Source organism: Chlorocebus sabaeus, chromosome 25 (assembly GCF_047675955.1).
Source record: "Chlorocebus sabaeus isolate Y175 chromosome 25, mChlSab1.0.hap1, whole genome shotgun sequence".
Classification (NCBI taxonomy): Eukaryota; Metazoa; Chordata; class Mammalia; order Primates; family Cercopithecidae; genus Chlorocebus; species Chlorocebus sabaeus.
In genome coordinates, this window is record NC_132928.1 from 21048924 (window position 1) to 21076138 (window position 27215).

Here is a 27215-nt window from a genome sequence, read left to right on the forward strand (position 1 = left end):
TCTGTGAACAAGGCAGAGTAGAAGGTAAAGGAAATGGCTTTAGGGCAATAATCCTGTTTCTACCCTCTCATAAGAAGAGGGACCTTGGAAAAGTGGCTTTATCTGAGTCATACTTTGCTGATATTAATCAAAATAAAAGTAATATCTGTGCCCCAAGGCATTTGTGAGCATCAAATGAAAAAATGGATGGGCAAGCATCCTGTAAATGTCAGCTGTGATTTTTTTGTGGTTGTTGCTGCTGTTGGAAAAAATGAGCAGTGATTACAAAGGTGGAAGTTTCCCCATAGTGATAGCAATTGTGTGTCCACTCACTGTCCCATGGGAGAATCTGAGCAAGGCTGAGAGTGCTGCTGGTGCTGGCATAGCTCCCATCAGTGAAGATGTCCCTGTGCTATCAAGAGCAATCAGGGTGGAGGGAAAGACATAAATCATACTGTTTCTTGCAGGCAGAGGGGGGAAGTGGGGCAGGGGGAGGGAAAGGGAGGTTGCACTCTAAATGATTTTTAATTATTTTCTGATTCACTACATCATTAGGAAGACAGGAAAACTCTTAAGACTTAAGACACAGTGATCTAATGTCATTGATTTTCACATATATTTTATGAGTTATGAAATATGATGAAGCTGGGAGAGAAAAGCTTTTCAAATATGATAAAACTAGAGAATATCCAACCCACTTATAAAAAGAATCAAATTGTGGGCTCAGGGTTTGCAAAAGTCAAGTTTCAACATACCCACAGGTGGGTTTGGTCTTAAAGCCCCCTACCCCAAACCTACTATGAGGGTGTTCTAATCCCTCTACTATCACCACTACCAATAGCCCTCAGTCTCAATTATAAATGTAGAAATGATTTAATCTGCCTACTAAAATGTAAGCTTCTCTATATTATTCTCTAACATATACTTAGTTTCTAGCATAGGGTACAGCACATAGTAGGTACTCAATGTATTTCAAATGAATGAAATCCAAGTGCCTAGCATTGTACTGGGTCCTTCAGGGAAAAAGGAGAATGAGACTTGTACTCCCTTCATTGAAGTTATAATTGTTTGGAAACCTAGATGAAAAAATAATTTAACAACAAACAAATAGACAATGGTACAAAATCATCCAATCAAGTGTCAAAGAGCCACAACAAGCAATGAGGTATTAGCAGTAACTGAGCAAGGGGAAAGTGAGTGTTGGCTAATGTTACATAGTTTGATATTCCAAGTGGAGTAGAATGTTTGTTAATGCCCCAGAGCCCAGGATGTTGCCTTGAGAAATTACAAAGTCTTTAAACATTCAATCATGTGGCTCTATTTACAATCAATAAGCTTTTCATTTTTTCCAAACGCTAAAGTAAGCAAACTTCAATCAACCCACCTAATGTATGAGTTATCAGTAATGGCATGCAAAAGTGTATGCTGTGTTTCAGTTTTGGACTTAGAATAAACTAGGCATAGATGGAAAGGTACTGGAATAAGAGGGGTCAAATATCCTCATGAGAAGCATATGGTGGAAGGAATAGCAACACTGTCTAATAGCATTGGTGTTGGAAGGCTCCCTCTCGAGAGTCGGTTCAGGCATAGGCTTGATGCAAGCACAAAGAGGCGATGCTAGAAAGAAAAAGCAACTTCAGGCATCATAGGTTCCATGTCACCATGTCATTTACATTCTTTGGCCATTGCTGTCCTTCCCAACCATACCATTATCAAAGACCTATGAATCTTTTAATAATATTAATGTCTTAATAAAAAATCTTTCAGATAATAATAATGCCAACAACAACACTGTCATTTATTTGAGCACCTTTTATTCCCCAAAATCAATGAGTGATTTATGTTTATTTCTTATATTCTGACAACAACTCTAAGAGACAGACATTCTGCTCTTATTTTACTGATAGAGAATCTGAGGAATACAAAGTTTAAGTAACTTCCCCAGTGTCACTTAGTAAGCAGCAAAACCAGAATTGGAACCAGCTCTGTTTGACTCCAGAGACAATGTCGTTAACCAGGACACTACACCATTTCCCCCTGCTACTATGTTACTAAATCAGAATTTTTGTAAAAAACAGAGGACAAAGCACTGCGGTTTTAAGACCTACCTAGAAACAGAATGCAGTCAGGAGGTAGGAGAGGATGGGGGGATATAAGTCATTTCCTCTTCTTTTTCATGGCCAAGGGACTCTCTCCTGTGATCTGGGAGCCTGTGATCCACATGGCAATCATAGGTGAACTGGATGTCAGAAGTTCACTAGAGACTCAATGAACAGTGAATTAAACTTTAAGCCCTGGACTCCTTGATATAGCAATGGAAGGACCGGAGAGAGAGAGAGAGCAAAAAAGGACTCTCACTTTCTCACTTAAGAAGATGATTCAACAAGGCTAAGAGAATGATTGGCCACCTCAAAGGAAAGTAAAAGGATTCAGAGAGTTCCATAAGTCTATGCCATGGGGATAACTAGAGAATCATGAGTCCTTTCCTAGTTCCAGGGATTTCACAAAGAATCTTCAACTGTGATTGGAGAGACAGAATGTGTGCATGACCTCCAGGTAATAAAGGTTGGAACTCAATGAAGTGTTGTGAAAATAGGAATGATCAGTTGAAAAGACTATTTTAGGAAAATGAATCTATTAGTGGAGAGCAGGATAAACTAAGGGAGGATGAGGCTGGAGTCAATGTCTCAGGGACTCAGCAAACTTTTGCTAAAGTAACAATTCATTAAAAGGTTATTATAATGCAATAAATGTTGATAATTGATTATTTGGAGTGATCATTGAAATTTTTGAAGTGGATAGGAGAGTGGTATGAAAAGCAGGCTTACTATGACCTGTATAGCCTCCATTACTTACAGGAGGCTGGCATGGCTAATAAAAAATGGAAAAATAAAGATATGTATCCAGTTAGGAGAAAAATTAACAACAATAATAGCTACCAATTATTGAAAAATCGCTATGTGCCAATCACTGTGTCACTCACTCTATAAACCCTATCTGCTTTAGCACAAAATGCTGTGCCCTAGGCAATATTTTTTATTCCCTTTTCAGTCAAGGAAATTAAGCTTAGGTTAAATTGTTTGCCAAAATCACATAGATCGTATGTTATGGTGCCAGAATAATGAATTCAGTTTTAAACATGTTGAGATGGAACATCACAAAAGAAACATGGAAGACAATTTGGAAAATGAGGTAAAAAGAAACTCAGCTGGAGGTGTCACCACAGTGACCTTGGAGCCTGGAAGCCACACAGCTAACAAAGATATGACCAAGTATTTTTCCCTAACAGGACACTAAGGTGAGGTTACCAGAGTAAGGAGGAAAAATAGGGAGAATTTTTCATGGACCTAAACCAAAAACTATTATTTATCTAAGAAGGTAAGCGTTAAAAATGATGGAGAAGAAGGCCGTGTGAAAGGATTTTGTGAATTCCCACAAATTAAAGAGTAGTTGGCCTTTAGGATAACTATTATATATTACACACACACACACACACACACACACACACACAGAAGATAAGTGTTGGAGAGAGTGTAGAAAAATTAAAACCCTGGTATAGCCACTGTGACACACAGTATGGCAGTTCTTCAAAACATTAAACAGAATTACCAAATGATACAGCAATCCCAGTTCCAGATATACACCCAAAACAATTGAAAGCAGGGACTCTAAGAGATACTTGTATACCATCGCTCACAGCAGCATTATTCCCAAAAGCCAAAATGTGGAAACAACCCAAATGTCCATCAACAGATGAGTGGATAAACAAAATGTAGTAGATACATACAATGGAGTATTATTCAACATTGAAAAGGAATGAAATTCTGACACATACTACAACATGGATGAACCTTAAAGACATTACGTTAAATAAACCAGACATAAAAGGACAAATATTCAAGAAACAACAGATGCTGGTGAGGTTGTGGAGAAATAGGAACACTTCTACACTATTGGTGGGAATGTAAATTATTTCAACCATTGTGGGAGACAGTGTGACAATTGACCATTTGACCCAGCCATCTTATTACTAGGTACATACCAAAGTAATGTAAATAATTCTATTATAAAGATACATGCACACATATGTTCATTGCAGCACTATTCACGATAGAAAAGATATGGAATCAACCCAAATGCTCATCAATGATAGACTGGATAAAGAAAATGTGGTGCATATACAATATGGAATACTATGCAGCCATAAAAAGGAACAAGATCACGTGCTTTGCAGGGACATGGATGGAGTCTGAAGCCATTATCCTCAGCAAACTAACACAGGAACAGAAAACCAAACACCACACGTTCTCACTTATAAGTGGGAGTTGAAAGATGAGAAAGCATGGACACAGGGCGGGGAAAAACCGGCAAACACTGGGACCTTTTGGGAGTAGGGGTGCGGGGGGAGGGAGAGCATGAAGAAAAATAGCTAATGCATGCTGGGCTTAATACCTAGGTGACGGGTTGATAACTGCAGCAAACCACTATGGAACACCTTTCTATGTAACAAACCTACACATCCTGCACATGTACCCTGGAACTTAACATTTTAAAAAGGACAAATATTGCATGAGTACACTTATATGAGGTACCTAGAGTAATCACATCCACTGAGACAGAAAATAGTATGGTGGCTGCCAGGGCCTAGAGGAAGGGGGCAATTGAGACGTTATCATTTACTGAGTACAGCATTTCAATTTGGGATGATGAAAAAGTCCTGGAGTGGTAATGATTGTACAATAATGTAAATGTATTTAGGATCAATGAACTATATGCTTAAAAATGGTTAAAATGATAAATTTTATGTTATGTATATTTTAACACAACTAAAAAGAAAGAGTAGTTGGCCAAGCATAAAACTGGAAGTTGAATACAGGTTCTCTGAGTGTTGTGAGGAAGTGGGAGAGACCCACCTTTTTTCACTCAAAGGATAATCCAACTAATCATTTTTAAAATATCAGCATTAGGAAAACAAGCTACAGGTATGTGGTTGTAGATTTTTATGCAAGGACCCACTATATTAAAACAGAGGCTGGGACTAACAAAATGATTTTAAGAATTTAGTAGCAGATTCATTAATTTATCCCCCCAAGAAATGTCACCTTCCATATGGCACATAACCAGCTGTGGTCCCAGCATGACCTCAAAGTAAAGAGCACTGTATAATTGGGATTAAGAAATTGAATAGCAAGACTAAATATACGGACAACTTTCTTCACAGTGAGAATCCTTTGACTCTGGCATTGGGTAGCTCTGGGAGAATGCAATATTGTTTTCTGGAGGTACTTAGGCACAGACTAGCATCAAATCTTCTAGGTTAAAATAAACACAAGAAACGGACACCATGACTCCACAGCCTGGTGAGCTGGTGACTCATTCAGCTAGTTGTTTTCTGCTAAGTGTCTCATACAGACTTGAAGATTCCTCAAGACTTCTTAGCTTGATCAAACAGACAACACAACTCCAAGGCTATGCAAACACTTAGATGGGGCTGAGGGAGAGGAGTTGACATTTAGTGGAGACAATTCTTACAAACATTTCTCATCTCAGAGATATTACAACTCTTGATGGCTTCAATCTTTCATTTTAGAGATTTCTATTGATTGGGTAAGAATCACACATATTTTGTCCACAGCACAGAGATAGCAAAGCAAACTTTTCCCCTAGTGCCATTTCCCCAGGGATGGGAATGATTGATTTTTATTGGTTCAGCTTCTAGGATACTGACATCTTAATTCAGCCAATTTTCTTTGGAGAGAGCACACTCCTGTCCACTTAATTGTATTTTCTTTCTTTCTTTCTCTTTCTTTCTTTCTTTCTTTCTTTCTTTCTTTCTTTCTTTCTTTCTTTCTTTCTTTCTTTCTTTCTTTCTTTCTTTCTTTCTTTCTTTCCTTCTTTCTTTCCTTCTTTCTTTCCTTCTTTCTTTCCTTCTTTCTTTCCTTCTTTCTTTCCTTCTTTCTTTCCTTCTTTCTTTCTTTCTTTCTTTCTTTCTTTCTTTCTTTCTTCTTTCTTTCTTTCTTTCTTTCTTTCTTTTTTTTTGAGACGGAATTTCGGCCTTGTTGCCCAGGCTGAAGTGTAATCTTGTGATCTCGGCTCACTGTAACCTCTGCCTGCTGGGTTCCAGTGATTCTCCTGCCTCAGCCTCTGGAGTAGCTTGGACTACAGGCACCCGCCACCACACCCACACCCAGCTAACTTTTGTATTTTTAAGAGAGATGGGGTTTCACTATGTTGGCCAGGCTGGTCTCCAACTCCTGACCTCAGATGATCCACCCACCTCAGCCTCACAAAGTGCTGGGATTACAGGCATGAGCCACCACAGCCGGGCATATACTTAATTGTATTTTCTAACCAAAGAGTTGAGAGAGATTTGTCATCTTTACAGTCCAGAGGAGATGAATCTCCAGCCTCCTCTTCCAATTGTATAAGCTTGTATCTAAAGTTGGTAATCGAAGGAAGGGAGCCAGGGCTTAGGGGAAAAAGTCAAGTAAAAGCATAAAGCAGAAAATACATGGACTACGATGCAGGCAAAAAATAAAAAACAAAACACTAATCAGTGCATAAAGAAATTGAAAGGTCTGAGGAGAAACAATTTGCTCCATGCTTTTCTAACTTTTATTGGGCAACGGTTACTTTAAGTGAATTTTCATTTGGATCTGAACAAGGAAGTCTCACGTATTTGCTACAAAAGGCATCCTCTCAATTCTCTGATTATATTTTCCTTTCTGTTTGCTGTGTCTCACAGTTCACTCTGCTCCTGTGAACTTCTCCTCATCCCACCCCTGCTTATTTTAATCTCACACCAAATTCCCCATGTCTTGTCTGCCCCTATAATAGCCTGTTTCGAAGTATGGACAGTTTCTAGAGAAAATGAGGAATTCTGTTTTATTTGGGGACTCTGGAGAAATTAATGCCCATGGTAAAAGGAAGCCCTCCTCCACTCTTTTGGCAAACAGAAAAGGTGCCCAACACTGTCTCCTCTGCACATCGCTACTTTCCAGCTCCCCAATCTTGTGCTTGTTCCTGTTAAATATACTACCAGCCCTGAAAATTTCTTTACACTGAACCTCTCCAAACCTATATATCCTATACTATTTTACATATTTCTATTTGGTTCATGGATTTATTTTTATCCTCCCAACTAGACTGTAATATTCCCAGTTAGACTGAAATACTCCTGCAGACCCAGTAATACTATTTATTTTGCATCTTTCATAGCGCCTAGCAAACACAGTGTTGGGTAAGACTTTGGAAATGTAAGATAGTACTACAGTGGCAATATTACTTATTTTACTTTTTTTAAAAAAGGCAAGCAGAAATTGTACAACCAAAGTACTACTAAAACTTTAAAGATATCATTTAGAGCTGCATCATTTTTTCCAGCAATGCTGCTGTTTTACTTTTTCGTAACTTTTGCAGCCAGTTTGCAAGGCCCAAAAGAGAAGTTGTCTTAGCTGGCAGTAAATCTTAATTTTTGACACATTGTTGTGACTTTACTTTTACTGATATTTTTATGTTACCTAACTTGTCTGCTACTTTACTTACCCCACTAGGTCAAAATTATTATTCTAGGGACTTAAAATTTACTACTGGTGATTCTCTTAAAGCAAAAAATATATATATATACACACTCAAGTAAAAACAATGTAACACTGGATCTATAAGCCATCGTTAAATAGGAACATAAAATATTTTCAGCACGGATAATATCTTAGAGTATGTGCATAGCTACTTAAGGTGGCTTACTTGCAGAAGATATTGGGAAATAGCTCTCCAGGAATATATTCACCTTTCTGCATGGTTTGGGCTTTCTTGCAAACCCAGGTTAAAGAGAGGATTCAATGGCAAACAGTGGTAAACATTCGATTAGAGACAGTGCATACCTCCAGAGATATTTAAAAAGACTCATTTCCTCCAGAGCTATTTTGTTATTTTCTTATATTCTAAGAGTGGTAAGTAGAGTTCCTTCTCTCTGCCCCAGAGAGAATCTCTCTCTCTCTTTCTCTTTCTTTCTCTCTCTCTCTCTCTCTCTCTTTCTGGAATTAGATGAGTGCAGATGTGCCAGACATACTGTAGAAGTTTCAAGCCTCATGAATTTGGGGCTCCTCCTCTGTGGTGTGACTCCACTATGTGCACAGGTATTATCAGGCCCTTGTCACACCAGTCTGTGCTTGATTGGGGTACAGGGAACCAGCATTACGATGTTCTAGGAGGAACTGCTCTGTTCTCTAACGCAGAGGTCTGGTGTTCCTGTTAGTGTGTGTGTGTGTATACACACACACGTACCTACACAGGAAGGTTGGCTTGCAAGTCAAGTAACATCTCAGCCCCATCATAACTTTGGACTTAACAGAAGATAATCATTATAACACTCTTTACGTTAATCAAAAAAAAAAAACCACACAAACAAGTGCTTGATGATGGCATAATTAGGGGAGAGTCCTCTTTGGGGGATGTAAAAAACTCTGTCCTTAGCCCTATATTCTTGCCTTCAAGTGGTTGCCTGATATGTGCAAGACAGTGTCATTGTCTTTGGGAACCACAACAATAATTCAGCACATTCTCAGTCCTTAAGGAGCTTATAATCTACAGAAAATGCTAAGGTATTTACCTAAATACCTTTACAGCAACATAGAAACTGCTTTTATGAGAGAAACATATTTGGGATGAGGAGAGGTAAAAGGAAGAGGTCGTCGTTATTTTTAGCTGTATATGTTGTAAATAGGGAGAAGCTAACTGAAGAGTTCTTGTGAAGGAAAATGTTCAACATTTGTATTTATCATTTAGGTAAAACCACAGAATCCACGCTTCTTGAATTGGTGGATCACACAAAGCAGAAAGTGATGGCCAGTACACTGGTTGGCAAAATCAAGATTCTCTGCAAACTGGAATGTCAAGAAAAGCTAACGAATGAAACTTTACAGTTGTAAGTATGGCGAAATAAGTGGGCTAGTTGCAGTACTTATAGAGGAAAAATAACAAGGTTTGTAGCAGACTACATAAGCTCAGTATCAGTACAACTGAAATCAAACTCTCATTTTTGCGCTGTATCAAAACCCTTCATATATCGTTCACCTTTGAAGCTCACCCAAATCCTTTGATGGCTGCACTGTGTAAGTTTTATTGCTCTCATTCAATAGAAGGGGGATTTGGTCTCAAAGCATGAGTGATTTGACCAAGGTTGTGTAGCAATCAAAGAGGTGAGAACCATCTTTGGTGACACTGATAGAAGAACATCACAATCTAAGAAGGCCCAGCAATGACCAGAATTCTGTATTCAGCTTCAAGAATACCACTATATGAAAGATATTGCCAATGTGGGTACAATTCATTCACAAGGACAAAGGGTCTAGACATTGTGGCATATAAGGAATGTTTGGAGGACCTTGGCCAGGAACAGAAATGACCTTAGAAGAAATGCTGTCTGCAAATACATAAGGAGCTGTCATGAGGAAAGGAATTACGCTTGTTCTGGGAAGGTTCATGGAGCAGAACCAACACAGCTATATGAAAGCTAGGGGGAAGAAGATTTCAGTTAAGTTTAAGGAGAGCATTCTGTCGTCTAGAACTAGGAGAGATGAGCTTGCAAGAGTGAATCCACCATTAAAGGACCCATGATAGCATAGGTTGTAGCCTGCCACAAATTGCAGCTATTATAGGAGGCATGTCTGGCTAAAAATAAAAAGTCCATGGCTCCTAAGATCTCTTCCAACTCTAAGATTCTATTACTTAAGTAACAACCCACAACATGAGTAAATTCATCTCCCAATAATAGATCTTGAAAATGTGCTTAGACACGAATGACTATGCTGACACCATCAGTTAGCATTGTATTCATCTGGGTTATAAAGACATCATAAATAATCATAAGGCCAAACATGTATCATGACTTTTGCATTTTGCTGGTCTTCATATCCCTCCATGAATGAGAACAGGGCTGAATTATTTTCTCAGAGAAGATAAGTGATGATTTTAAGGTGATATGACAAGCTAGTCGTAAAATCAGAGCCAAAAAACAAAAACAAAAAAAAAAAACCCCAGTATCCTCTTAACATTTGTTGAGATCTCAGCACTAATATTAACAACAGAATGACTAATACTTACACAAATAGCACCTACTATGTGACATCCATAGTTTTAAGCACTTTACATCTATGATCTCATTTAATTATCACAAAAACCCTGTGAAGTGGGAACTATTTATATCCCTATTTTGTAGGTTAGGAAACTTAAGATGCGGAGAGCTTAGGTAACTTGCCTAAGAGAGCAGATGTTATGTCGACAGGATTAAATTTCAAACCTTAGGAATATGACTCAAAAAACTGTACTCTCAACCACTGTGCCTTGTTGTCCCTCTAGACCCATTTTATGTGTGAGAGAGAGACCATTCTCCTATTGGCACATCACAGCTTCTGTAGAACACGTTGCCAAAGGAACCAAATAATCGAGTCTGACAAGCTAGAGAGAGAGAATAGGCTCCACGTTAGGAGATGTCTCCCTGCCTGGCTCCGCTCGGCCCTTGCAAACAAGCGGCGTGGCTGCAGGAGTTTCATCTCACCAATGGGATGGCGGAAATTACCCAAGCAAGTCGCAAACTCAAGACTCAGCGGTTCTGATCACCGGACTGCGCTGAAATGTGACCCAGATTCAGCCAAACCCAATGGAGGAGGGGCACTCAACAGAAGGGTAGACGGCAGAATCCACATTTGACCCTTAACTGGAGTGTGAGGAAGACAAAACCGAAATAATGGGTACCACAGATAACTGTTTATTCCTTTCCAGCACAACAAGCAAATAAACTGCCACTGGTGCCTCAAAACTTCATACAGAGTAATATTCCTTTAATGGAATGCTTTTAGAGAAGAGTCATAAAAATAAATTGAAAAGTGCTTTCTGCTGGCTACAGCTGGCATAAGCAGCATCTGAGCAAACAGGATAACACAAGGCTTAACTTAGCATCGCCATTTTTATTACTCACCCGCGACAGGTCTTATAATAGTATAAATTCACTTAAAAAACGGACTCTTTCTCCCTTCGTCGCCCCTCCCTCTCTCTACCACCACCAACCCAACAGTCTTCCGTGTTAATTCTGAACAGCATAATTACAGGTCTTTTTATGATTTAGGTTTGAGACCAATTAGCTGATACTGCAAGCCTTTCAAATGCCAGCTTCCCTCTCGGCACTCCCTATGCTGCTGGGGATTTATCCGTGTGCTTGTAAAAAGCAAATGTTTTGTGAGGAGCAGAGAAATCGGGTTTGTTTGTGGGTTGGTTCCCTCCTCCCCTCTCCATTTCTCATCTGCCTGTGCATCTTTGGTGCACCTGGTCTCTAAAATTGTCGTGGTGTGAAAGACACACTGAATATTCATGCTGGGCCTTCAGGCAGCCTCTGATAACAGGTAGTTGTTGCATAGAGCTGCCAGTTGCCCCCGCCGGGTGATTGCCTTCGCAACAGGTGGAGCTGCAGACCCATACTGGGCCATGAGCTGCCGCCATTTTAGAACCTGTTGGCTGCCAGCAGGAGGCGCAAGAGTTCAGAAACTCAGAAAGCACCTGCTCAACAGCCCTACCTCCTCCACTCCATCTGCCCCTAACACCATCCACTACACACTAATCATATACAAGTTGACAACATTGTCCTTGAAGTCAGATATTCAGCAAAGATCTACATAATCAACTAACAAGCATGAATCGTATCAAGCCGTCTGCACCATTGGGGGATTTGGGGGTGAATAAAATAAGATTCTTGTCCTCGATGTGCTTTTAATTGGATGTAAGACGACGACTTTCTTTGCCGTGGGGTCCCCAGTAATCAGACTGTCCAGTCATCTGTTGTGTAGCCAGCACTTTATAAATATTGTTGTTAATCCTTACATGACTGTTCAAGATACATATAATTATAGACATTCTCCAGATGAAGAAATTGAAGCTCACAAGATGAAATAATGTGCCCAGTGTCACAGGATCTCCAAACTAGTAAATAATAAAAATGGGAAACCTGATTCTGACCTGACAGCAAAGCCTTTACCACCACCCATGTTTCCTCCCTATAGGCCAGTAGAGATGAAGTCGAAAGGGCATTCTGTTGGTGGTTGTGGGGGTGGTTGCAGGGAGAAGTTTAGGAACATTTGGGAAAGGAAAGGCAGACTAATTTGAACAGTGCAGAGGAATTAAATAAGTCCATAAAATACTCAAATATTGGGCCAGCAATGGATATACAGAGCTAATACCAGATATATTATTAAATTAGCAATTCTACAATATACTGGGATATTATGCAGCCATTAAAATAACTGTGAAGACCATGTAGAAATGTGGAAAATGCTAATTGTACAATGTTAGATAATAAAATAATAACAAACTAAAACAGAATACTAAGTACTCTCTTGTACTTTGATAGTATTTTCACATAAAACTTGTAGTTAAAATTGTTTAAAAGGAAAAAATAAGTCCATCCCCTGGGCATAAGCATGACTATATTTACACTGTTCCAAACAGATGGTTTTCTCTCCTCTTCTAACAGATTTCCACAGAGGGAACTCTAATGCCCTCCCTCTGTTATTTTAGTGCCTTGCAACCCTATTTTTCTCAAGTCTAGCCTCATGTCCCTACTGATGCAATTTCACCCCACAGTTGGCTTCTGTCTCTGTGAGCAAACTGCTGGTTTAACATTTTTAACATGCTTTGGGATCCAGGGATCGAGAAAGTAAGATTGTCATTCTTCCCACCTTCTTGCATTCTGCATACCTGCTTTTGATACTTTTGATATGACTGAGGGGGTGGAAGGAGGGAAGGTAATGACAGAGAAAAATACTAAGTGCCATAATTCACCAAACCTATTATTTTCCAATTTTACGCTTCTCTTTCACACTACTCCCAATAATTTCACATAATCTCCCAATATTATTCATATGTAGCAATTGTTAAAAGCTCCCATACCCTAGCATTTCCACCTCTCCTCTACCGTTTGTCATGGTAATGTCACACACCTCTCCTTTCAGATGTAGTTACTATTATATCTCCTCACCTTCCCCTACCTAATCCCATCCCGAATAACATGTCTCTTGATGAGGTTATAGAAACCAGATCCATTTTTCTCTTATAAGTAGATATCAATAGCCCTTATTAAGACACGCCTTTGCCCATCCTGTCTGATTCTCTCTTTCCAGGACGGTACCTAGCATTGGCATATAAGGTCACTGGTTAGCTGGGCAAAGGCCTGAAATGCCAGTGGAGAAGATGAAAGCAGGGCCTTAACTGAAATAGGATAGAAAAGAGGCCACGGTTAGATCAGTAGGATTTAAAAAAATAAAATGAACGAAAGAAGATGGGGTTGTCTAAACAGATGTCATGAAGCAAGGTCAAGAACAAGCACAATGGTTAGCCCCCAGACCTGTGGCCACTGAGTAGGAAAGGCAGCATGAGGACAGACATCTGAGCCTGGAATGGACTGTAATTCCAAAAGCAGAGAAAGTCAGAATCTTCTGCTGATGTCCCTTTGGAAGGTCCACCATCTCCCCCTTCCCTTGTCTTTTGGGGAGCACTCTGAACCTGATATCTGATATTCACATAGGGGGAGCTCTGATACTGCCAGCCTCTAATTTCCCTATCCAGCCAGGCCTCCGCCCTCTCTCCTCTGCCCTCACTCTCGCCTTTTTTCCGGTTCCACAACCCAGCTGGCCATTCCTCCACACTCAGAGCTACTTATGCCTGAATGCAGTCCTCACCTTCCCTATCTGAAACACTCTGTCATTCGCAAGGCTCACTTTTTGACACACTGTCCCTGGTACCCCTGGGAAATTTATAACTTCATCTTCTGGACTCTCATGGCATTTTGCAGAGGTCTCTGTCAGAGAATGTATCAACATGTTATAATTGCTTGTCTGCATGTCTCTTTCTCCCACTATACATGAAGATGCTTAAAGACTGACTACTTTCTTATTCACCCTTGTGTTCCTGTTCCTGGCACATTGATTGGCACATCATAGGTGCTTAATGTGTTTTCCTTAAATGCCTAAACCAAACATTATTTATTGTATTTTCACCTAGTTTTTTCATTCTCCTCTAAAATCTTACAAATCAAGAGAAGCAATGTCCCAAGACAAACAGTATGACACCTAATAGATGTATCTATTAACAGCCAGCCAATGTCCTCATTCAAAAATAATAATAATAATTAGCATGCCCAGATACTGTGTCTCTGTTTAGCCCTTTATTCCCAGGGCTATTTGTCTAGGGAAGGACTCTGTCTCCGTCAGAGCTGGGGGCATATGCAAATCTATTTTCTGAGACTAGCTCTGTGGAGTACAGAGCGAGATTGTGAAATTCAAAACACACCTGGGAAATTCAGACAAGATCTCAATAATAAGGGCTATAATCAAGGAAGAAACCCTTACTTAAGCAAATAATTTGCCTTGGGAGTAAAAGGCTGAACACGATGTTCTTCACATACAGGGACTTTAGCTGGCATTTCATCTTCAGTCCGAATAGTCCTTACTGAACAAACCTCAAAAACAAAATATTTACACTATGCCTGCCACCAGTAGAAATGGTCTTCCAATCAGAGAAGCAAGCTGTGGGAGGTGAATGAAATGTCTTGAATTCAAAGAAGATACGAGAGAGAGAGAGAGAGAGAGAGAGAGAGAGAGAGAGAGAGAGAGAGAGGACAAGTTTAAAATTAAAGAAAAGTGTTATCCAAGGGTAAAGAAATTTGATCTGAGTTCTCCCGAAGTGAGGGTAGCATGAATGGTAATGAGTCCTGTCTTATCTCTGCAGTTATGGCGATGATTTGCAGACATCAGATTTTGTGATGTTACAGACATGGTTCCCAACTTGGAAAAGCAAGAAAAAAAGTGGATGCAGAATAATATACTTGCATTGGATAAACAATAGCCAGACAACTGTATATCACAGTGAGATATAACGTCAGGTTTAAAATCAGATAAATTGCAAATAGCAATGGAGAAACAACTGAACCTTGAGGACTCTCAGCAGATAAACCAGATGAAGTGGATAAAGACTCGCTGTGTGGAGAAGGCAGGCAGCCCACGCAGAAAGGTGGGAGACAAGTATACAGAGGAGGTGGTGGAGCAGCGATGGAGTGTGAGCATCTACATAAAAGGCTGCAGTCAGCTTCCCAAAAGTCAGGGAAAATAATAGCCGGAAATAATAAAGTAGAATGGTAGCAGTGTCAACTGTGATAAGCAGATAATTTGTTACTCTGGACAGCCTGGGGCCCCTTTCCAGAGACAGGCAGAAGTCCAAGTTCCTAGACTATCAGCCTGTGCAATCAAGAAGGAAAGAAGTAATGCAAAGGGCAGCAAGAATCACAGAGAGGGGGATTTCGGGATCATGGCAGATGGGAGGAAGGACTAGACTGCAGCTCGGAACAGAGCAGCGTGCAGAGGTTTGCACTGTGAATTTTAACTCCAAATCGACTGCAAGAACAAACCAGCAATCCTGAGAGGACCCACAGACCCTCTGAAGAAAGCGTACTGCTACTGCAGGACCTGGGAGAAACCCCAAATATACTCAGGGAGGCGGAAAGCATCGGCAAGTTTTCAAGCCCGTCTGGCCCTCTGCCTGGAAATAGACTCAGGGCTGTTGCGGCAGGGCACGGTGGGAGGTGACACCAGCCCTTTGGTTTGTGTGGGAGCTGGGTGAGGCCTGTGACTGCCACTTCCCTGACTGCCCTTCCTTGACAACCTGCATGACTCAGCAGAGGCAGCCATAATCCTCCTAGGTACACAACTCCAGTGACCTGGGAATCTCACCCCCATCTCCTACAGCAGCAACAGCAAGACCAGCCCAAGGAGAGTCTGAACTCAGACACGTCGAGCCCTGCCCCTACCTGATGGTCCTTCCTACTCACCCTGGTAGTGGAAGACAAAGGGCATATAATCTTGGGAGTTCTAGGGCCCCACCCATCACCGGTCCCTCTCCACACTGCTACAGCTAATGCTTTCTGGAAAGTGACACCTCCTGTCAGGAGGCCAACCAGAACAAAAATAGAGCATTATTTTTTACATGGAGTCCAATGCACCCTCTGCCACCTCCACCAGAACACACGCTGGTATCTAAGGCTGAGAGGCCCACAGATGGTTCACATCACAGGACTCTGTGCAGACAACCTCTGGTACCAGCCTGGAACTGGGTAGACTTGCTGGGTGGCTAGACCTACAAGAGAGACAGCAATCACTGCAGTTCAACTCACAAGAAGCCACATCCACAGGAAAAGGGGGAGAATACTACATCAAGGGAATACTACATCAATACCCTGTTAAGGGAGGAGACCACCCCTCATATTGTGTTATGCCCAATTTCTGCCTCCAAAGAAAGAAGTAAAAACTAAAAGGCAGAAATGAAATCCACAGGCAGACAGCACGGCAACACTCCCTGAGCCTGGTAGTTAAAGATTGACCCCTGACCTAACCAGTTACCTTATCTAGATTCCAGACATTGTATGGAAAAGCATTATAAAAAATCCCCATCCTGTTCTGTTTTGTTCTGATTACTGGTGCATGCAGCCCCCAGTCACATATCTGCTGCTTGCTCAATGGATCATGACCCTCTCATGCAGACCCCCTTAGAGCTGTAAGTCCTTAAAAGGGACAGGAATTGCTCACTCAGGGAGCTCGGTTTTTGGAGACCTGAGTCTTGCCAAAGCTCCCGGCAGAATAAAGCCCTTCCTTCTTTAACTCCATGTCTGAGGGGTTTTGTCTGCGGCTTATCCTACTATGCTGTGAGACAAAAGAATGTGAACAACAGCCTTCAGCCCTAGACCTTCCCCCTGACAGAGCCTACCCAAATGAGAAGGGACCAGAAAACCAACCCTGGTAATATGACAAAACAAGGCTCTTCAACACCCCCCCAAAATTACACTAGTTCACCATTAATGGATCCAAACCAATAAGAACTCCCTGATTTACCTGAAAAATAACTCAAGAGTTTAGTTAATAAGCTAATCAGGGAGGGATCAGAGAAAGGTGAAGCCCAATGCAAGGAAATCCAAAAAATGATCTAAGAAGGAAAGGGAGAAATAGTCAAGGAAATAGATAGCTTAAAGAAAAAAAAAAAAAACCATTAAAAATTCAGGAAACAAGAAAATATTAAAGCCTCCAAGAAGTCTGGGATTATGTAAACAACATGAGAATAATCAGTGCTCCTGAGGAAGAAGAAAATTCTAAAAGCTTGGAAAACATATTTGGGGGAATAATCAAGGAAAGTTCCCTAGCCTTGCTAGAGACCTAGACATGCAAATACAAGAAGCACAGAGAACACCTGGGAAATTCATCACAAAAAGATCTTGGCCTAGGCACATTGTCATCAAGTTATCCAAAGTTAATGAGAGGTGACAATGTGCTAGCAGCCCTCACTCTCAGTGCCTCCTCTGCCTCGGTGTCCACTCTGATGGCACTTGAGGAGCCCTTCAGCCTGCCACCGCACCGCGGGAGCCCCTCTCGGAGGCTGGAGCCCTCCTCCCTCTGCTTGCCTGGAGGTGTGGAGGGACAAGCGCGGTTGGGGGGCGGGGAACCGGGGCTGCGTTGGCGGGCCAGTGTGAGGCTGGGTAGGCCTGCACAGGGAGTGGCTAGCTGGCGCCGCAGGCCCAGGGCAGTGAGTGGCTTAGGACCCGGGCCAGCAGCTGCAGAGGTTGTGCCAGGTCCCCCAGCAGTGCGGCCTGCCTGCACCCCACTCAAATTCTCGCATGGCCTTAGCTGCCTCCTAAGGGGGCAGGGCTCCGGACCTGCAGCCTGCCATGTCTGAGCTCCCCCACCTGCGGTGGGCTTCCGCCTAGCCTGAGCCTCCCCTAGGGGTGCCGCCCCCTGCTCCATGGTGCCTGGTCCCATCTACAGCACAAGGGCTGAGGAGTGCAGGGGCGGCTGGGGACTGGTGGGCAGCTCCGCCTGAAGCCCTGGTGCAGGATCCACTGGGTGAAGCCAGCTGAGCTCCTGAACCGGATGGGGACTTGGAGAACTTTTCTGTCTAGACCTCTGTGTCTAGCTCAAGGATTGTAAATGCACCAATCAGCACTCTGTATCTAGCTAACTGTGTATCTAGCTAACTAGCACTCTGTGACTCTGTCTAGCTCAAGGATTGTATGTGCACCAATCAGCACTCTGTATCTAGCTAACCTAGTGGGGACTTGGAGAACTTTTCCATCTAGCACTCTGTGTCTAGCTCAAGGATTGTAAATACACCAATCAGCACTCTGTGTCTAGCTCAGGGTTTGTAAATGCACCAATCAGCACTTTGTGTCTAGCTCAGCATTTGTGAATACACCAATTGGTACTCTGTATCTAGCTAACTCTGTACCTAGCTAACTAGCACTCTGTGACTCTGTCTAGCTCAAGGATTGTAAATGCACCAATCAGCACGCTGTCAAAATGGACCAATCAGCTCTCTGTAAAACAGACCAATCAGAAGGATGTGGGTGGGGTTAGATAAGGGAATAGAAGCAGGCTGACGGAGCCAGCAGTGGCACCCCTCTGGGGTCCGTTACACACTGTGGAAGCTTTGTTCTTTCATTCTTTGCAATAAATCTTGCTGCTGCTCACTCTTTGGGTTCATGCTACCTTTATGAGCTGTAACACTCACCGCGAAGGTCTGCAGCTTCACTTCTGAAGCCAAAGAGATCACGAACCCACCGGGAAGAACAAACAACTCCAGATGTGCTGCCTATAAGAGCTGTAACACTCACTGCGAAGGTCTGCAGCTTCACTCCTGACAGCAAGACGACGAACCCACCAGAAGGAAAAAGCTCCAGACACAGCTGAACGTCTGAAGTAACAAACTCCAGACACACCATCTTTAAGAACTGTAACACTCACTGCGAGGGTCCGTGGCTTCATTCTTGAAGTCAGTAAGACCAAGAACCCACCAATTCTGGACACATTGAGACAAAGGAAAGGATCTTAAGAGCTGTGAGACAGAAGCACCAGGTAACCTATAAAGGAAAACCTATCAGATTAACAGTAGATTTCTCAGCAGAAACCCTACAAGCTGGAAGGGGTTGGGGCCCTATCTTCAACCTCCTCAAACAAAACAATTAGTAGCCAATAATTTTGTGTCCAGTGAAACTAAGCATCATATGCGAAGGAAAGATACAGTCGTTTTCAGACAAACAGATGCTGAGAGAACTCACCATTACCAAGCCACTACTACAAGAACTGCTAAAAGGATCTCCAAATCTTGAAACAAATCCTGGAAACACATCAAAACAGAACTCTTTAAAGCATAAATCACACAGGACCTATAAAATAAAAATACAAGTTAAAAAGCAAAAACAAAAAACTAAGTAGGTAGGCAACAAAGAGCATAATGAATGCAACAGTACCTCACATTTCAATACTAACATTGAATGTAAATGGCCTAAATGCTCCACTTAAAAGATACAGAACTACAGAATGGATAAGAACTCACCAGCCAACTATCTGCTGCCTTCAGGAGACTCACCTAACACATAATGACTCATATAAACTTAAAGTAAAGGGGTAGAAAAAGGCATTTCATGCAAATGGACACCAAAAGTAAGCAGGGGTAGCTATTCTTATATCAGACAAAACAAACTTTAAAGCAACAGTGGTTAAAAGAGACAAAGAGGAACATTATATAATGGTAAAAGGCCTTGTCCGACAGGAAAATATCACAATCCTAAACACATATGCACCTAACACTGGAGCTCCCAAATTTATAAAATATTTACTAATAGACCTAAGAAATTACATGGACAGCAACACAATAATAGTGGGAGACTTCAATACTCCATTGACAGTGCTAGAAAGGTAATCAAGGCAGAAAGTCAACAAAGAAACAATGGATTTAAACTATACCTTGGAACAAATGGACTTAACAGTTATATACAGAACATTTCATCCATCAGATGCAGAATACATATTGTATTCAACAGCACATGAAACTTTCTCCAAGATAAACTATATGATAGGGCATAAAATGAGCCTCAATAAATTTAAGAAAATTGAAATTGTATCAAGAACTCTCTCAGAACACAGTGGAATAAAACTGGAAATCAACTCCAAAAGGAACTTTGAAAACCATGCAAATACATGGAAATTAAATAATCTGCTCCTGAATGAGCAATAGGTCAAAAATGAAATCAAGATGGAAATTTAAAAATTCTTTGAAATAAATGACAATAATGATACAACCTATCAAAACCTCTGGGATGCAGCAAAGGTGGTGCTAAGATGAAAGTTCATATCCCTAAATGCCTAGCAAAAACAGACAATCTGTGGTCACACCTCAAGGAACTAGAGAAACAAGAATAAACTAAACCCAAAGCCATCAGAAGAAAGGAAATAACCAAAATAAAAGCAGACTAAATGAAATTGAAACAGAAAAAATACAAAAGATAAATGAAACAAAAAGCTGCTTCTTTGAAAAGATAAATAAAATTGATAGGCCAATAGCAAAATTAACCAAGAAAAGAAGAGAGAAAATCCAAATAAGCTCACTAAGAAACGAAACAGGAGATATTACAACTGACACCACTGAAATACAAAAGATCATTTAAGGCTACTATGAACACCTTTACACACATAAACTAGAAAACCTGGAAGAGATGAATAAATTCCTGTGAAAATACAACCCTCCTAGCTTAAATCAGGAAGAATTAGATACCCTGAACAGAACAATAATAAGCAGCAAGATTGAAATGGTAATTTTGAAAGTGCCAACAAAAAAAGTCCAGGACCAGATGGATTCACAGCGGAATTCTACCATTCAAGGAAGAATTGATACCAATCATTTTGACACTATTCCACAAGAGAGAAAAATAAGGAATCCTCTCTAATTCATTTTATGAAGCCAGCATCACCCTAATACCCAAATCAGGAAAGGACACAACCAAAAAAGAAAACTACAGACTGATATGCTTGATGAACACAGATGCTAAAATCCTTAACAAAATACTAGCTAACTGAATCCAACAACATATCAAAAAGATAATCCACCATGATCAAGTGGTTTTCATACCAGGGATACAGGGATGGTTTAACATACACAAGTCAATACAGGTGATACACCACATAAACAGAATTTTTAAATCACATCCTCTCAATAGACGCAGAAAAAGCATTAAACAAAATCCAGCATCTCTTTATGATTAAGCCCTCAGCAAAATCAGCATACAAAGAATATACCTTAATGTAATAAAAACCATCTATGACAAACCCACAGCCAACATAATACTGAATGGGGAAAAGTTGAAAGCATTCCCTCTGAGAACGGGAACAAGACAAGACAAGGATGCCCACTCTAACCACTCCTCTTCAACGTAGTACTGGAAGTCCTAGCCAGAGCAATCAGACAAGATAGTCAAAGAGGAAGTCAAACTGTCCCTGTTTGCTGACAATATGATTGTTTACCATGAAAACCCTAAGGACTCCCCCAGAAAGCTCCTAGAACTGATAAAAGAATTCAGCAAAGTTTCCAGATAAAAGATTAATATACACAAATCAGTAGCTTTTCTATACACCAACAGCAATCAAGCGGAGAATCAAATCAAGAACTCAACCCCTTTTAAAATAGCTGCAAAAAAAAAAAGGACTTAATAATATACCTGACAAAGGAGTCAAAAGACCTCTATAAGGAAAACTACAAAACACTGCTGAAAGAAATTATAAATGACACAAACAAATGGAAACATATCCCATGCTCATGGATGCGTAGAATCAATATTCTGAAAATGACCATGCTGCCAAAAGCAATCTACAAATTCAATCCAGTCCCCATCACAATACCATCATCATTCTTCACAGAGTTAGAAAAAACAATTCTAAAATTCATATGGAACCAAAAAAGAGCCTGCATAGCCAAAGCAAGACTAAGCAAAAAGAACAAATCTGGAGGCATAACACTACCTAATTTCAAACTATACTATAAGGCCATAGTCACCACAACAGCGTGGTACTGGTATTAAAATAGGAACATAGACCAATGGAATGGAATAGAGAGCCCAGAAGTAAACCCAAATACTTAAAGCCAACTGATCTTCAACAAAACAAACAAAAACATAAAGCAGGAAAAGGTCACCCTTTTCAACAAACTGTAATGAGATAATTGGCTAGCCCATGTAGGACAATGAAACTGGATCCTCATCTCTCATCTTATACAAAAATCAACTCGAGATGGATTAAGGACTTAAATCTAAGACCTGAAACTATAAAAATTCTAGAAGATAACATTGGAAAAACCCTTTTAGACATTGGCTTTGGCAAGGATTTCACGATCAAGAACCCAAAAGCAAACTCAATAAAAACAAAGATAAATAGCTGGGACCTAATTAAACTAAAGAGATTTTGCAAAGCAAAAGGGACAGTCAGCAGAATAAAGAGACAACCCACAGAGTGGAAGAAAATCTTCACAATCTGTACACTTGAGAAAGGACTAATATCCAAAATCTACAACAAACTCAAACAAATCAATAAGAAAAAAAAATCCCATCAAAAGTGGGCTAAGGACATGAATAGACAATTTCCAAAAGAAGATATACAGATGGCCCACAAACATATGAAAAATACTCAACATCACTAATGATGAGGGAAATGCAAATCAAAACCACAATGCAATACCACCTCACTCCTGCAAGAATGGCCATAATAAAAAAAAAATTAAAAAACAGTAGATGTTGGTGTGGATACGATGATCAGGGAACATTTCTACACTTCTGGTAGGAATGTAAACTAGTACAACCACTATGGGAAACAGTGTGGAGATTCCTTAAAGAACTGAAAGTAGAACTACCATTTGATCCAGCAATCCCACTAATGGGTATCTATCAAGAGGAAAAGAAGTCGTTATTCGAAAATGATACTTGCACATTCATGTTTATAACAACACAGTTCACAGTTGCAAAATTGTGGAACCAACCAAAATGCCCATCAATCAATGAATGGATAAAGAAACTGTTATATATATGTGTGTGTATATATATATAAACTGTGATATATAGCATATATCAAATATATATACAAATATATATGACAGAATACTACTCAGCCATAAAAAGGAATGAATTAACACCATTGTAGTGACCTGGATGAGACTGGAGACTATTATTTTCAGTGAAGTAACTCAGGAATGGAAAACCAAACATCACATGTTCTCACTGATCTGTGGGAGCTAAGCTACGAGGATACAAAGGCATAAGAATGATATAATGGACTTTGGGGACTTGGGGGGAAAAGTGGGACAGAGGTGAGGGGTAAAAGACTACAGTATGGTGCAGTGTGTACTGCTCGAGTGATGGGTGCACCAAAATCTCACAAATGACCACTAAAGAACTTACTCATGTAACTAAGTGGAAATACCACCTGTACCCTTAGGGAAAAATGAAATAAAATAATAAAAAATTTTAAAAAGATTTGCTAAAAAACAATCATACACTAAAGTAAAGGTGAAATTTTGCTTTTTCTTTTGAACAAGATTTTCATGTAATTTTTTAATCAAAGTTTGTATTTACCTTTTAAATAAACTGTAGGAAAAATAAGAGAAATAAAAGAGGGAAAAAAACGAACCACAGAGAGCTTGCACTGCAAGGGACCTTAGGAATTATTTAGTATAACTTCCCTTTCCATGACACCACGCTCCCCTGGCTTTCCACCCACCTCACTAGCCACTCCTTCCCAACCCCTTTTCTGGTTTCTCTTTCTAAATATCACAATCACAGCCTTGGGTCCTCTTTCCTATCAACATCCATTCCCTAAGTGATCCTATCCAGTCCCTTGGATTTAGATATTAAAATGCCAATCACTGCCATATTTGTGTTCCAAGGCCTTGACTGTGCTCCCAACTGAGCTCCAAACTTGTATACCCAAGCATATACTTGTTATATCATTTGAATGGCTTAAAGCCGTCTCAGATATAGTATGCCCAGGACAGAGTTCTTGATTCTGCTTTTTCCACCCAAATCTATTGCTCCCTGGTCCCTCCCCCAACCCTCACATCTAAGTAAAGATTACCTCGATTTATCCATCTTCTAAGCCAAAAGTACACAAACCCTCTACGGATTATTTTTTCCTCTTACAAACTGCATTCCATCTATTGGCAAGCCATGCCAATTTATTTATTAGTGGCAAATATATGTTTCTATTCTATTTCCACTGCCACCACCCTAACTGAAGTCATCATTTGAGTTCATCTAGATCTTTCAAAGACATTTCTTTCATAGTAGAATTTGGATAAATATTAGTTAAATAATGAATGAGACACAAAAAGTAGGTGGGCAGAACTTTTCTGGAATTGTGAGTAAACGTAACTTCACTCCAGCTAAATCTTCCAATCACATAATTGGCCACTGAGCACCCAGTATTTCCAGCAGCCCTGCCATGTTTCCTAACATCACACCATTCCTTCTTAGGAGCTACCTGGACTGTACCTCTCCTTGCCCAATTACAAAAACAAACAAACAAACAAACACTTTTTCCATTGTTCCTTCCTCCCTCACTCCAGAAACATTGTTTCTAAATTGTGATATAAATCTTACCAAAAATCTGGACCATCAGAAATATGCAGATGGTTAGGAATGTTGCACACTTTTCTTTTGAATATTGAATAATGCATAGTCATAGCTACAAAGTCACTTAGCTTAATAGAAAGCATAAGCAATTCAGGATTTGGGGACCTGTCTCATTCCCATTAATACCACTTCTCAACTGGAGCACAGAGGTCAGTGGTCATGTCCATAGTTGCATTAAAGCCATTAAGCTGGGGACGAGGAGGGGCGAGATGGAGAGTTGTGTGTTTGCTTGCTTATGATAAGTGCTAGAATAAGGGCTCTGAAGTGCCCCCAAGGACACTGGATTCTGAATAATATAATGATGTGCACTTTACAAAGTATCATCACATTCATTATGTCATTATTCAGCCCCATAATGCTATGGCTATAGGTTTTAACATCTCTATTTTATAAAAGAGGAAACTGAGGCTCACAGGGTAAAGTAACATGCCAAACATTACAAAGCCATGTTATTTTATAACAAATCCTGAGAGCACTTTAAAACGAGTGGATGGTGAAACATCTCACATCTCCCTGCTGAATGAGCAGATAGCAAGGCATTCCAGCAAGGTTACATGTTACTTATGGGAAACCAAGGAGAGCTCTTCCCTGTCAATAAGCCCTTTGGCTGGCACTCTTTCCCACAGGTACTATAAGTACCAAATGGGGTCCAGGTTACCCTATTATTCAAGATGTTCAATTTCTGGTGCAAGATTTCCCAGTGGACCTGCAGATTGTCTTTTCGCCTCCTCACCTCACGGTTTCTGTGGGTCTGTCAACTAGGTGTCCTTGCTGCAGGGACAACCTCACATTCACACTCTGCGACCCACCTGGGGGAATGACTACTGATTAGACTATGGGCGCTTCCCATTCGCAATCCAATCTGAGGCCTGAGGCATTGTCAGACGGCCCCTCCATCATCTTGGGCTCTCTCTGCTGTGTCTTACTGTGCAGACAGAGGAAAGTGACAGTTTTCATCATTTCCTGCTAAATGATTCAGTGCTGATTCAGCCAGTTTCAACTCCACAGCAATGCAATAAAAAAATAGAGGAAAAAAAAAAAAAAAGACCCAGAATAGAAAACCAAATGCTTATCAACCATTCTGAGGTATTGTTACGGGTAGGCCCTCTCTGTTCTTTCACTCAGGAAAGTCCTTGTGCTTTTCCAAGGACATGCAGCTATACTGGATATCAGCCTCCTGGGGGCTGTCCCTTCATTAACCCTTCATATTTCCATTTTAGAGGGGACAGGTGTTTCTTGGGAAAACAACAACAACAACATTGTTTCTCAGGCCCCAGCAATGGAAACCAAATGCCAAAATAAGAACCATCTGATCAGGAGTATAGTGGCACTGTTTCCAAGTGGAGCTGCAACCTCAGGTAAGTCATTTCCCATTTCTGAATCTCAACTCCTCTCTGTTGAAGAAAGATGACCAAACCCTCTTCAAATATATGCGGAATACTCTGTAAGCTACGCAGTATTAGAAGAAAGCAAAATGAATGGAGGGGATTTTTCCCCCTTCTAAAATCCCAAATTGATTTGTACCACAGGCTCTCCCGCACAAAAGCATGAAGGCAGGCTGGCCAAACTAAGGGTTTTTGTACCTGAGAAACATTCAGGACTGAGTTATGGTCTGGACAAGATTTCAAGTGAAGAAAGTTTATCTTCTCACCAGCTAAGAGCATGAAAGAAGGCTTCTCATCTCTCTTTGTGCATTTTTTTTTTTTTGCCTTGATATCTCTAAATACTCCCTACCATGCCCCAGAAGGCTCATGCTATTCCCCTCTAAACTATCCCCCAAAACTCCACTGCTTTATTCCACCAAACTCTGCCTGTAAAAGATAATCCCCATTTTTTAATCCCTACCAGATCACTTTAATCTAGATCAAAAGGCATGTATTCTTTCTCTGTCCTCCCCTACCTCAACTTTTAATTTAATATAATCAATTAAGCTGTGAAAATAAGTCCATAATGTTCTCCCTGACTACCATATTTTGCTTTATTCAGACATTAAAGCTAAAGGGTCATTCCACGGTTTGGACTTGCCCTTTGTTTCCTCCGTGTTTTCATTCACTCTGTTCTCCTTGCATAAATGTATCCTTTTCTCTCTCTTTGTCCCTCAACATTTTCTCCTCCAGGAAGTCCATCTTCATCCTATCAGACAATATATCCAAATACCTGCAATACATTCCATAGCACCCACATTTCATAACAATCAGCACTAGGCAGTAGGCGCCATGAAAGCCGGGTTTATGTCTTTGTGTTCACCCTCATGTCCTCAATGCCTAGCACTTTGGCTGGGACATAGTAGAGGCTTAATAAATAAGTGCTGAATGAATGAATCATGGTGATGAGGAAGATATTTTTATGCCAATTAGAACTGGCAGGACCTCAGAGGCCATCCCCAGAAGTGTCCCACTGAAGCCTGGCATCCCCTACACAGTATCCCCGGCAGAGACAGTCAACTGGCTTCCATGTGAACAGGAGCAGAAATTACTTCTTTACAAGACCATCAGTTCTCTTCTTTGACAGCTCTCACTATGAGCAAGTCCCTCACCCAAACTCGGGAAGCACACTGACTGCTTCCTTCCTACCTACAGGTGAGGCTATAGGTGTTCTGTAACATGCCCTGCAGATGTAACCATCAGATGAGAATCTTCGCATGTGGCATCTCTTGATTCCCTTCTGAAGTCACCTGCTGGGTCCCACTACCTGCTGTCCA